Source organism: Castor canadensis, chromosome 3 (genome assembly GCF_047511655.1).
Source record: "Castor canadensis chromosome 3, mCasCan1.hap1v2, whole genome shotgun sequence".
NCBI lineage: Eukaryota > Metazoa > Chordata > Mammalia > Rodentia > Castoridae > Castor > Castor canadensis.
In genome coordinates, this window is record NC_133388.1 from 197,244,442 (window position 1) to 197,256,730 (window position 12,289).

The window sequence follows — 12,289 nt, forward strand, 5'->3', positions numbered from 1 at the left end:
CTGACTCCCCTCTTCCTCCTCGCAGGACCAGCCTCCTGTTGTCTGTGGTCCTGGGCCCTGCCATCTCTGAGTCTTCCCTCTCTGTGGCCTTGCCACACAGGCACTGACTGACCTCCTGTAGCACCCCAGCAGGCTGGGCTGGGAGCCCACAGGATGCACGAGACACGTTTTCACCAGGAAAATGAAATAGAAAGCAGAGGAAATGAAGAATGGTGGGGTATGGTGAGGTGGTGGAGAGCTATTCTGGAACTGAGGGTGTGGATCCTTCTGCAGTCAGGATCTCCAAAATGACACATTTGTCAAAATTATGACCCAATTAGGCAGCGATAACTGGTATCTACGGCTGCCATGCACGTAACCGCTGGTAATATCACTTAGCGATGAGCAGCTGATCGATGAGCAGGACTGGGCCACAGAGGGAGGGGCCCATGTTTTTCTCTCCCAGGCTCACAGAGGAAGGAGGGGAGCAGCAAAATCAGAGGTTGGCGTTGAATGACACCAAGCACCGTGGATTCTGACTCACATGTTTGTTGTGGTTGGTTGGTTGTGATGGGTGGACTGTGAGGACAAGTACCAATCCAAAATGTCCCTTGACTCTGTCCCTTCATTTCTATCACCACTGGACCACCGCAAGGTACTCCACAAGGCCTCCCCACTCCATGTGATAGCAGCCAGGTGAGAGTTCATAGACACAAGGGTCCCTGCTGCCATGACCCCCTAAGCTGTGCCTAGTTCCTCCCTTGCACTATGTCCCTTCCCTACTAAGGGGTCCTGTCTCACAGCCTTTGCATTTGCTGGCACCTCTGTAGGGGAGTCCTTGCCAGGTCCTCCCATCCACCTGGCATTCCCCAGCCAGGTGCTTGGTGCCCCATTGTCCTTCAGTTAAGACCCTGGCCAGGGCCCCAGCCTGCTCTCTACATGTCATCACCATAGTTCACTTCCTACTCACTGTTCATGGCACTCATGAGATCAGGTCATCAATGCCTTGACCTTGACTTGTGCCTGAACTTCCTGTGTGGGTGAGGGTCCATGGTCCAGCTTCCTCCTGAAGCTGAGTAATCATAGCTGATGTAGGGCTCAGGCCCTGGCACTAGACATGGACTTTCTCTTTGTACCTGTCCCTGTACCTGTCTCCTGTCTGCCTCCGAGACTTCTGGGCCACAAAGTACAACTCTCCAATACCTCTCTTCTCCGCAGGTGGTCTCTGGATTAGGGGCAAGGGTGAGCCCCAGTCAGGTCTGAAGCCTGCATTTTCCCCTCAGTACCCAGCCCTGTGAGAAGAATATAGGAAGCTGACATCAGTCTTATGACCCCCTGGGACTCCCAATAGCATCTGAGATTTGTTTTGGCTCAGATGCTAATGGGAGAGGCATAGGTTAGGACCTGCATCAGACCAAACAGGGTCTAAAGCCTTCCCCAGGGAGCCTTAGTGAAGTCCATCCTTTTCAGTCCTGGGGCCAGAAACTCAGCCCTGAAAGGGTCTCTGGGAGCTGGGCAGGCAGGGGCTATGTACCTGGAGAAACGGGAAGGGCCCAGACCCCCACGTCCAGGCTTGGGTGGGTACAATACCTCAGACCATGCTAGGGCCAGCAGAATGCAGACCTGAAGCAGTTCCTTAACTGGAGAGTGGTCAGTGTGGGGGAGGGGACCAGCATGGTCCCATGTCCTGGGAGCTACAGATGGAGAGACACTCCAAGGGCACTGAGACACCAGAATCTCTCTGCAGACATTGCCTGTCACACCATATAAGAAGCATTCTTGGCTCTGGGGGCCATGTGACCTCTGGGGAAGGGTTCAGATCTTTGTGTCCTCGTGTGAAGGCAGCCTGGTTCTTATAAATGCGCATGAAGTGCAAATCAACGCATTAGTGCACGTGAGGCGGTGTCTACCTTCGGAGGGGGAGTGGTTTGCTAATAACTGCTCTGAAGAGTAAATCCCTCTGGTCAAAGTGCTCTAAAGAAAAACTTCAGTCAGACTCTTCACTGCTGTTTTATTCAGGAACTTCGTGTGTGCGTGTGTGTGTGTGTGTGTGTGTGTGTGTGTGTGCTGGTGTGCCTATGGGTCCTGCCATCCCAGGCCAGGTGCTGTCATTATTCAGCCCCTGTCTGAAGTTCTCTTACCTCTCTGAAGGTTTTCAAGCCCCTGTTTTCCCATTTGAACATCAAAGTGTCCTTGGGGGTTTCCTTTTCCTTTTTGGATGAGGACAGGCCAAGGTTGAGCGTCTGAGGTGGAGCCAAGAAGGAGGGAGGGCTCAGGCCCCCACCAGAGCCCTCGCTGCACTCCAGGCCTGTTATCCCTCCAGCTGGGCCTCTCTGACATGGCCTTGCCCCACTGGGCCCAGATGGGCTCAGTCGGGGATGGGGTCCACTGTTGAGGTTGGTGGTGGAGGGGGGAAGGGAGATTAATTAGCTTTCGTTAGCCCAGGAGTCAATTTGCAGGCATTCAATAAGAGCTCGATGAGAGAAGGTTGTTGACAAATTGGAGGAGATTCAAACCAAACAGTGCTGCTCTTGAGGGATGGAGTGTGGAGAGGAGAGAGAAGAACAGATTGGTGCTACTCAACTTGAGGCTGGATGGGACGTGCAGAAGGCCTGATCACCAGCTATCTCACATCTCCTCTCTTTCACCCCAGTGCCCTGCCGAACGTGATTACTGTGATCCCATCCTGCAGATGAACTCAACGAGGCTCCTGGACTGCAGGCCAAGGAACCAGGACCCAGACCTCTCCTGCCTCATCTCCCCATGCTGCCTGGGATTCTCTCTGCAGGACCACCTCTATCAGGGCCTGGGCTCCTCTTACCCATCAGCCTGGCATCCCTCAGTGCAGGGTTCCACCATGAGGAGGCCTGCAAAGGTTATCAGGTGTTAGCAGGAAGTCCTGATCTGCGTCTGGAGTCTGCCTCTGCAGACTTTGGGCCCCAGGCTTCATGTGATATGCTTAGCACTGGACAGCAGATGGATGCAGAGCTCTGGCCTCAGTTTACCTGTGTAAACTGGAAGAATATAGCAGAACAACAATTCCACCTTGCTGTGTTGAGGACTGGGTGGGGGCTGAGTCCCAAGCTCGGCTTTGAAGGGTGGACAGGAATTTCCCAGATGAAAGCAGTGGGGTGAAGGGTACAGAATTGAGCAAGACCAAGGAAGCAGATGTAAGAAGTGGAGCGGGCTGGGGTGGGCCTGGGTGCTAGTGTGGGGCGCTGGTTGTAGTGGGGCAGGGCTTCATGTGTAAGGGTATTCAGAGACCCTGTGCAGGGCTGGGCCCACCCCCCCAACACACCAGTCCTGGATTATCAGGTAGGTACCCGGGTTTCCTGGTGACCTGCCAATTCCCCAGGGCCGCGGACCAGCCCCACCCTGCAGAGCTGTCTGGCCTGGTGTGAAAATGAAGATTGATCATGGCAGAAAGGCAACCCCGGCCCCGCCGAGCCAGCCGGGAGCTGCAGAAATACAGAGGTTCATTATTATTTTAAGTGTTACTCAGCTGCTTTATTGAATTCTCCAAGTCAGGAAAAATTCTGGCGAGATAAGAAGTTGACATTTTCAGAAGCAGCAGCGAGCACTGTGCGGGCGGTGAGGACAGAGCAAAGTGCCTGCTTGGCATAAGAATGTCTCAGCTCATCCGCCTGCCACCCACGGCCACGCAGGCACACGCACACCGCATGCTGACTCAGGACAGGGGAGCCCAGCCAGCCCTGGGGACCAGGGGGAGGGGGAGGGGGGAGGCCGAGAAAGCCCAGCCGCTGCAGGACCCTCTCTTCCTCTGCCTTTGTTGAACATCTACTATGTCCCTGGGGCTGCAGCTTAGCCAAGCATGGGACCCTCTCTCAGTTTGCTTCAGCTCAATGATGGGGGCCACGAGACATTGCTACGGAGCAATAGTGGGGGCTCGGGTGGAGTTCCAGGGGAGGCATCAATGTCCCAAACAGCTGCAAGTCCTCCAGGCCTGGCTATGGATGCCTCATTCACCTCCGACACCTCTGGAGAGGGCGTCCAACAACTATTTGCTAAACATGGGATGACAGAATGAGCCTCCCCCCTTAAGGGCAGCATGGGTTTCCCGTATGAGAACATGTAGGAGGTCTACTGTGAAGGCAATGTCTGGGGAGCAAGGCTTGAAGGGAGATCCAGGTGGAATGGCCAAAGGACAGAGGATAAGGGCAGAGGCTGGAGGTAGAGGTTGGAGGAGGAGGCTGGAGTCCAGACACCTCATAGACCACAGCTGGGGCCTGGCCTCTGGCCTGGAAGAGAATGAGTCCTAAACCTGTGTTTTTTGTGGCTGAATGGCATGATCCCGAGGCCAAGACAGCAACACCAGGAGGTGCTCTCAGCCTGGTAGTGAGGAGAGGAACACAGGTCTCAGGTTCATTTCACAGGGCAGACTGTCTTCAGAAGACTCAGGAGACACAGCTGCACAGGGAAAACTGTGTGTGAAAGGCCTCTGTGGCCTTTCCTTTCACACAGGCACACCTGGGGTGGACAGGCAGACAAACTGACACACTGACAAGCGTGCGGTGCTATCTCCCTCTCCATTCCTCCAACATGCTCCTCACTCCAGAGCTGCCATCTCCTGTACTGTGGGGCTCCACTCCCTCACCTGCACACTCAGGTGTTAAAGTTTGGATCTGGAATGCCCCCCAAAGCTCCCTGCATTAAAGGCTTGGTCACCACACGTGGTTCACTTGGCCCTAAAGTGAACCTTTAGGAGATGGGACATAACAGAAGAGTGTCATTGCTGGATGGCCTTGGTGGGAACCTTGAGACCCTAGCCTGTTCTCTCTCTTCGATTCCCAGCTGCCACACACTCCATCCATGCTGGGCTGTGCCACCATAGGCCAAAGTCACAGAGCCAAGTGACCATGGACTGAGACTTCTTGAACTGTGAGCCAAAATAAACCGATAAGTCTTTCCTCCTCTAAGTTAATTGTCTCAGGTGTTTTGTCACAGCAACGAAAAGCTGACTCATATAACAAGCCTCCAACAGTGGATGCCAGGCCCTACCCTGTGACAAGCCACGCAGGCACGTGATAATATGTTGGCTGTGCTTCAGGGGGCCATGGTCTAGACTCTGAGGACCAATGCACACTGGACAGGCCTCTTAGAGACATGCCTGGGGCTTTCCATCCTGCATGAGGTCTTTATGTTAGCCAGTAGGCAGGACCATGGCTCCTTATACAAATGGGGTCTGCAGGAACTGGGGCCCTGGAGGTGCATAGCTGGCTCCAGGGCAGACCTGGGAGGCATCCAGCCCCAGCTGCATGTCCTTACATGTGCTGGTGTGGATTTCTTTTTGTGCAATGGGAATCAGTGCACATCTGCGTGGTGCTAATGACTGTCATTGCCACCGTGCCTTTTCCTAAGGAACTAACTATCCCCTTGGTAGGTTTGTCTTGAACACTCCGCCCTCTGTCAGTACAGCACAGGCTGAGCCCTGGCAAGGAACAGCCCTCCTTGTATCATGACAGCTCCCCTCATAGGCCCCAGATATGGGCTGCCTCCCACTGTCCCGCACCGGCCTGGGCCTCACACCCGACTGACCCCTGGCCCCAGAACCTGTATCTCTCCTGCACCCTCCAATGGTCAGCAGTTCCATTCTTTACCTCCCATCATTTAGGGCCAATCTAAATGCCTCTTGGGACTCTGCCCAGGCCTCCGTCCTTCCCAGGGCCTCTGATCTCCAGGTGTTCAGCCTTAGTCTCCAAGGCCTCCCTAGGGTCTTCCCCTTCCCAGCTGCCATCTCTCACAAGACCCCACTTTCATCTTCCTGTCTGGTTGTTGGCTCCATATCTATCTCCCCAATTTGATAGGCTCTGTGAGAATAGGGAGCACAGCCACCTGGATGGCTGGCCCATGGTCAACACTGATGTGAGGTAAATAGATTACTCCTTATTTATTACCTGGGATGCTATTATTCCCATTTATAGATGGAAACCCCGAGGCTCAGAGGTCACAGAAGCCCAGCTGTTGAGCTCAGAGCAGGGCTCTTCATCACCAGGTCCAGTACAAGTGCTGGTGGATGTAACTCTGTCCTTTCCCTTGTGTGTGCCTAGGTGACCATGGGGGTAAGCCCTGAGGCCAGGAACATGGACAAAGCAGGACAGGCTGGAATTTGGGAAAGGAGACACTGGAAGTTCGTCTTGGGGAACCAGGAGACCTTGTCCAGACAAGTGGGGAAGAAGGGAGGAGACATGATCCAGGAAGGATGGATGGGATTCCACTGAGCTGGACTGAGGTCCTGCAGTGGACTGGGCTTGGCTGCTCTCTCTTTTTCTTCTTTTTTTGGTTTCAAAAAAATACAGTAATTTTTCATAAAAATGTGGTATGTGTGCTAACATGAAATGGGCTTATTTTTAATGAGCTAGTATTGCCAAATACACAACATTTCATTTCTGTCAACACTGCTGATATAATAAGTTTATAAACAAAAGCTTTCTGGGGTGCTCACTGGCTTTGAAGTGTGCACGGGATCCTGAGACCTCAGAGTAGGGGACGCACTGTCCCAATCCCTGCTGTGGCCAGGGCATGGGTACATGACCCCAGGATGCTCACAGCCTGGGTGCTGACTGTCCCTGCCCCAGCACATCCTAGGTCTCCCCTGGGACTGAGGTGAGAAGAGGGCCACACATCCTAGCCAGCAGGAATCTGCTGGCCCCTTCAGGCTTTGGCCTGCCCCCCTGTGGAAGCTTAAGAAGGGAAGTGTCACTGTCCCAGCAGAACCAAGGGATGGGAACAGGAAGCTTCCTCCTGCTGCTGATGGCTCCAGAGATAGTCTCCCCCGGATATTGACAGCACAGCCTTCAGGGATTTTAATATTGGCTCCATGGGGTGCTACGATGTCTGGCGTTGCTAAGCGGCTCGCATCTGCACCCTGGGCGTGGGAGGAGCCGACTCAGCAGTCCACCTGCCGGTCCTTACACTGCTCACTCACTCATTCCCTGACTCATTCATCCATCCACCCCCTTCACCCATGCACTACCCACCCATCCATTCATCCATTCAGCCTTCTGCCTGGCCCTTCGTTTACTCCGTACTCCTTCAGCCAAGATTTCACAGGTTTGCTATGGGCAGGCCACAGGTCAAGGGAGACAAGCATGACTTGTACATGTCCTTTACCTGCAAGGAGGATAGACATCAGGAGGGACCTGCCTCTGCACTGCTGGTGATGCTGTTGAAGATGATGGAGGTGGTGATGCCAATGATGATGGCGATGATGGTAGCGGTGATGATATGGTGCTGGTGACAATGCTGTGGTGATGGTGATGGTGATGGTGATGGTGTGCTGAGGCTACTGACAATAACAGTGATTACAGTGTTTTGAGCACAGACACCTGCCAGGTAGTATTTGAACTCTTCTATATACATGAACTCCCTTGAACAGGTCTGTGATGTAGGTACAATGAAAAGTCATACACTTGAGGAAACTGAGGCATGGAGAGGTTGAATAATGTCCCCAAGGCTGCATGGACATTGAGTGCCCGTTAGAGGAGCCCCTGACTCATCACACAGTGCAGTGGTGATCACAGAGGAGGTCTGGGCCCTGCACTGTCTCTCTTGAGGGCAGAAGGGCCAGCTCTGCATGGGAGCAACCCAGGGGTGTGTCACAGTGGAGGCGCATTTAATCTGGAAGATGGAATAGGGAGTTGGCAAGAAGGGAAGGGAAGGAGTTCTGCGGGTAGTAGGAAGACAGTACAAAGGCATAGGGCATGGGTATAGGGGTGTTGGGGAAGGGCTAGTGGTTTGGGAGAGGTGAGCCCAGGGAAAGAGTCGGGGAGAAATGAGAGGCAGAGCATTGCAATTCTGGAAGACCATGAGCATCCTGACAGGGATCTGGAAGCCAGTGTTCCACGTCACCAGCCTAGGGGTTGGACAAAGATCCCACTTGGTCTAGTCACTGTGTGGGGTGTGTGGCTGGGGAGAGGGGTTTATGTGGGGCAGAACCATATGTCCAGGAAGTGCTGGTGTCCAGTGACACAGTGGGGAGGCTAGGAGAGCTGCCTGGACAGAGACCAAGTTCATCGGCAACCCCAGCAGGACCTCAGCTTCATTCGCATTGGCGGGACCACACCCCTTGATGGAACAGGGGCCGGCTGGCAGCTTCAGAGGACATTTTTGGCCTGGGTCAGTGTACAGACCCTTCAAGGATGGTACCAAGAGGTGCACAGCCATGCTGCCTGCCCAGACATGTTCCTTGCTGCGAGTTGAGAGGGCAGGCGTCAAGTCCTGCTGACGTTGGGCCAGCTGGAGCACCCAAAGGCCTGATTCTCATCTTAAGTGCAGGGGTCCTGACCTACATCTGGCCATCTCTGTCAGTGTTGCCATGATGCTGTGCAAAACTCCCCTCAGTGAATGTTCCAGCTTCCTCCTCACCTTGAGCAGTTCCCCTGCTTTCCAGGCCTCAGTCTGCCCATCTGCTCCATGAAAATCCCACCTTCTGAAGACTCCAGGCCTTCCTTGGGGTCTGGGGTTCTCTTGGAGGCTGCCTGAGCAGCAGGAGCTGTGTCTGCACAGATGGGGTACTGAGGCCCAGGTATATCAATTCCCCAAAGCCCCATGGGCTGTCCAGGAGTGCTCCTTCTGCAGGGTGGGAGGCCTGCCTGGAGAAGAAAGCGCATTAAGAAATTGTCTGTGGCTCCCCAAACAGAAGGGAGTATCAACACAGTTATTTTTAGCATTGTTAAAATAAGTCTGTTTTGCTCCTTTCTTTCTCCTCTCCCTGGCTCAATCTTTGCCTCCAGATTGGATGTGTGTGTCCAGGCCAAGGCGCCAGGAAAGCCAGCACTGCAATCAAAATGATAATGAGCCCCTGATTGTGCCTCTGGATGCCTCAGTTCCCCCATTCCTCTGCCTTCCCCAAATTTCGCCAGGTCTTTGAGGAGCCCTGGGGAGCAGCATGTGCGTTCTTGGAAAATGAGACCTTGGCTTTGTGCTCCATGGAAACGGCCCACAAGAAGCTCAGACAGCGTGGGGTTGGGCCCACTGCTGATCCTTGCTCTGCTTCCAGGTCCCTGCTGCTCCTCCAGGCAGGTCCCAGGTCAGAGCCAAGAATCCATTGTCCCTGGAGCCAAGCCTTCAGGACTCAGATCAGGATCTCCCAGACCCATGTTCAGAGTAGGGATAGTCAGCTTGTGTCTGAGATGCAGAGTGTAGGCACTGAGGGCAGCCTGGGTAAGGGTGCTGTGCCCTCAGGAATACTCTGGCTTACCGAGCTCTGTCACTCTGGGCTATTCCTTCTGGGGCAAGTGACACAGCCCCTTTGACACAAGCAGGGGAGCACCACCTATTACCTGTGTCACCAGTTAACAGATTTTCTGGTCTTGTTGGGCACGATTGTATTGGATGGGTGACCCGGGTGAGCAAAAGTGAATACAGGCCACTGGACATGGGGCTTTGGGGAAGAGAGACAGTGGATGTCACACAAACTCAAATGAAGAGCCAAGGACACACCTGGTGAAGGAGAGATATGGTGCTTGGAGGACCTTGAAGGGGGATGGGTAGCTCAGAAGTGCAGTTCCATGTGCATAGGCCAGGGGAGGCTGGTGAAAGAAACAAGTGTGCTGGAATTGAGAAGATTGGGGTGCCTGGGTGAGACAAGCATGGAGGAGGTCTGGGGCTGACCTTGCAAGGCCCAGCAGGTGTGAAACATGGGCAGGGGTGGGCCAGGAGATGTGGGGACAGCAGACAAGAGATGTAGTCAGCTGGGAACAGGCAGTGGTGGTGTCCTGGGTGCTAGGGTGATGGTAGTGACTGAAGACATGGACAGTCAAGAGGGCCATTGAGGAGGTAACGCTGACCAACACAGACATCTTGGGTCAGTTGGGAGGGTGAGGGGCAGTTGGGCAGTGATGTTATGGGGAAGAGCCCCAAACAAGACTTCCATTGCCTTCCAGGCTGCTTGGGCTGGGCAGGCAAGGGTCTATGTCACCAGAGTGGTAGGTTGGGGCTGCAGAGCAGGCTGTGGCCTGCTCGCTGTTCTCTATACCTCTCCCATGCCTTCCCCTCTGCAGTATTAACCACCTCCTGACACCATATCTCATTAGATGCTTGTCACTTGCTGTCTTACCAACTGTGACTCCAGGACAGGGTGGGGTCAGCCTAGGTCATAGCACTCATAACGGGGGCTTGTGTATATGTGTATAAGAGCTAAGTGGAGGTGTGAGCTGGCCTGTTCTCTGGTATGCCTGTCCTCCTGGCCCCAGTCCCAAGGAAGGCAAGAATGGTTTTCAGGCCTGGGCAAAACGAAGTGGAAGCTCCCAAGATTCCCTCTTTCCTGGCTTCTCTTTTCCGTCATGAGGAAGCCCTGGACCTGGCAGACCAGAGCTCAACATAGGCAGGAGGACGGGGCTGCATCTGTTGTGTGGCCGTGCTACCTGCTGGGGGGTAAGGTAGGAGGTCTCTGGACCAGGCAGGGTCTCTCCTGCACTTGCTAGGCCTCATTCCTTGTCCAGCCCAGGTCTGTGCCTAAGGGGAGTAGTATTGTCTGGACTTCCCTGAGCTGGGGCCAGAAGCTTGCCTCCTAGAGGACGGCAGGGGGATGGCTGAGCCATGGAGAGGGAACCTCAGGAGGAGTTTAGGATGCAAGCAGATGCTCCTACAGCCCCATTCAGGACTGGCTCCTTCCAGACCCTGCCCTCCTAGTGTCCCAGCTTCCCTTCCAGAGAGGCCAACCTGTGAAGGGTCACTGTCCTCTAACCTGAACCCCACACACTATCCAATTACTCATCCAACAGGTGCCTGCTGAGTCCTAGCACTTGCTAGATCTGTAGCCCCATCTGCAGTCCCTCCCCAGGGGGGAGCCAGAGCCAGAGCCTCCCCATAGGGAGGGAACTGGCTCAGGCACCAGAAGGCCCAATGGGGCCTCCTATTTGGGTGAGGACAGGTTCCTTTGGGTGTAGTACTTCGGGTTGCATGGGGTTCATTTCTGATGCTGGGTCCCCCAGCCATGCGCATTGGGCAGGCTGCCTGCCCTGTCTGGGCCTCAATATCCCATCCATGATATGGGTAGCAATGCGCCTGCTTCTAGGTGAGGGCTGAGGGTTCAAAGTGGGGAGGGGCGTTAGCAAAGTCCCTTCTTCTATTCTTGCTCCACCTCTGTCTTGCCCAGGACTCTGGACCCCAAACTGAGAAATCTACTCTTCTTTTGCAGAGCAGGATGTGGTTCTGGGGTTGGGTGTGTGGGGTTCCTGTGTCTGGTGCTGCAGTGTTTGGTGGAGGTTAAGGTTCTCCTAGAGGTGGGTGTGGAGCAGCTCCAGCTTTTCCATCAGCTCCAGGGTGTGGAGGCCCCTTGGTCTGTTCGATTGGCTATGGAAACTGAGAGGGAAGGGGCCATGGTTGCTCAGCAACAGGCCCTTCTGGGCTGGCTCTTAAGAAGTCACTGCAAGCCACTGCCTCCTTGCTAGGGAAGAATTTTCACCCCCATGCTACAGACAAGGAATGTGGGACTCCATGAAATCAGGTGAGACAGTGAGAGGTGAACTGAAGCCAGGAGGGTCTTAGCTAGAATTCAGGACCACAGTATCAACACATGGAGGCCAAAGCCCCGCAGAGCCTCAGATGGACCAAAGTCACCATCACCATTCACCCGGGAAGCTCCCGTCATTTCTGTGGGAAGAACCATGGGTGCTGTGCCATCTTGTCCCTTTGCTCTACTTTTGTCATTTGGGTGTAAGTGGTTCTCATGGCTGCTGCCATGTTGTGTCCTGTGTAGCACTCTATGCCCAGCGCCAGGTCAGCACAGAATCTTGGAGGAGGGACACTGGGATTTCCCAGTCTCCTCTGGGGTATGGTCCCATCTGGAGAGCAGCCCCTGACGTGAGGACCCAGCACTCATAGGTCCTTGAGCAATGGTCACTGGCGAAGACAGCCGCATCCACCCAGATCTCTTCCAGGCCTCCAAGGCCCCTGGCCCATCTGTCCTCTGGACACAGGTGAATGGGCAGAGCTTCCACTGGGTTCCTGAAGGAACACCTCCCCAAACACACACCAGTGTTAGGATGCTAGCCTCAAGTTTCCAGCGTGAGAGCCTCAAACCCTGGAGAAGTGGTGGTGTGAAATGGGCAGCTGTGTTGCTATAAGGCCCCGGAAGTCACCATCTGAGCTTATGGTCCCTAATTTCTCCCTGCAGCCCACCTCTCCTGAAGCCAGCTAGACACTGTTCAGAACAAATTGGCTTGTCTCCACTGTGGCCCTGTTGGGATATTTGTTGGTGGGGGGGTGGGTGGCTGGAACTGGTGGCTCTTGATCTAAAAGTCCCCATTTTGTGTCCAGCACTCCGGCCCTGCAGCTCTCCCTGTGT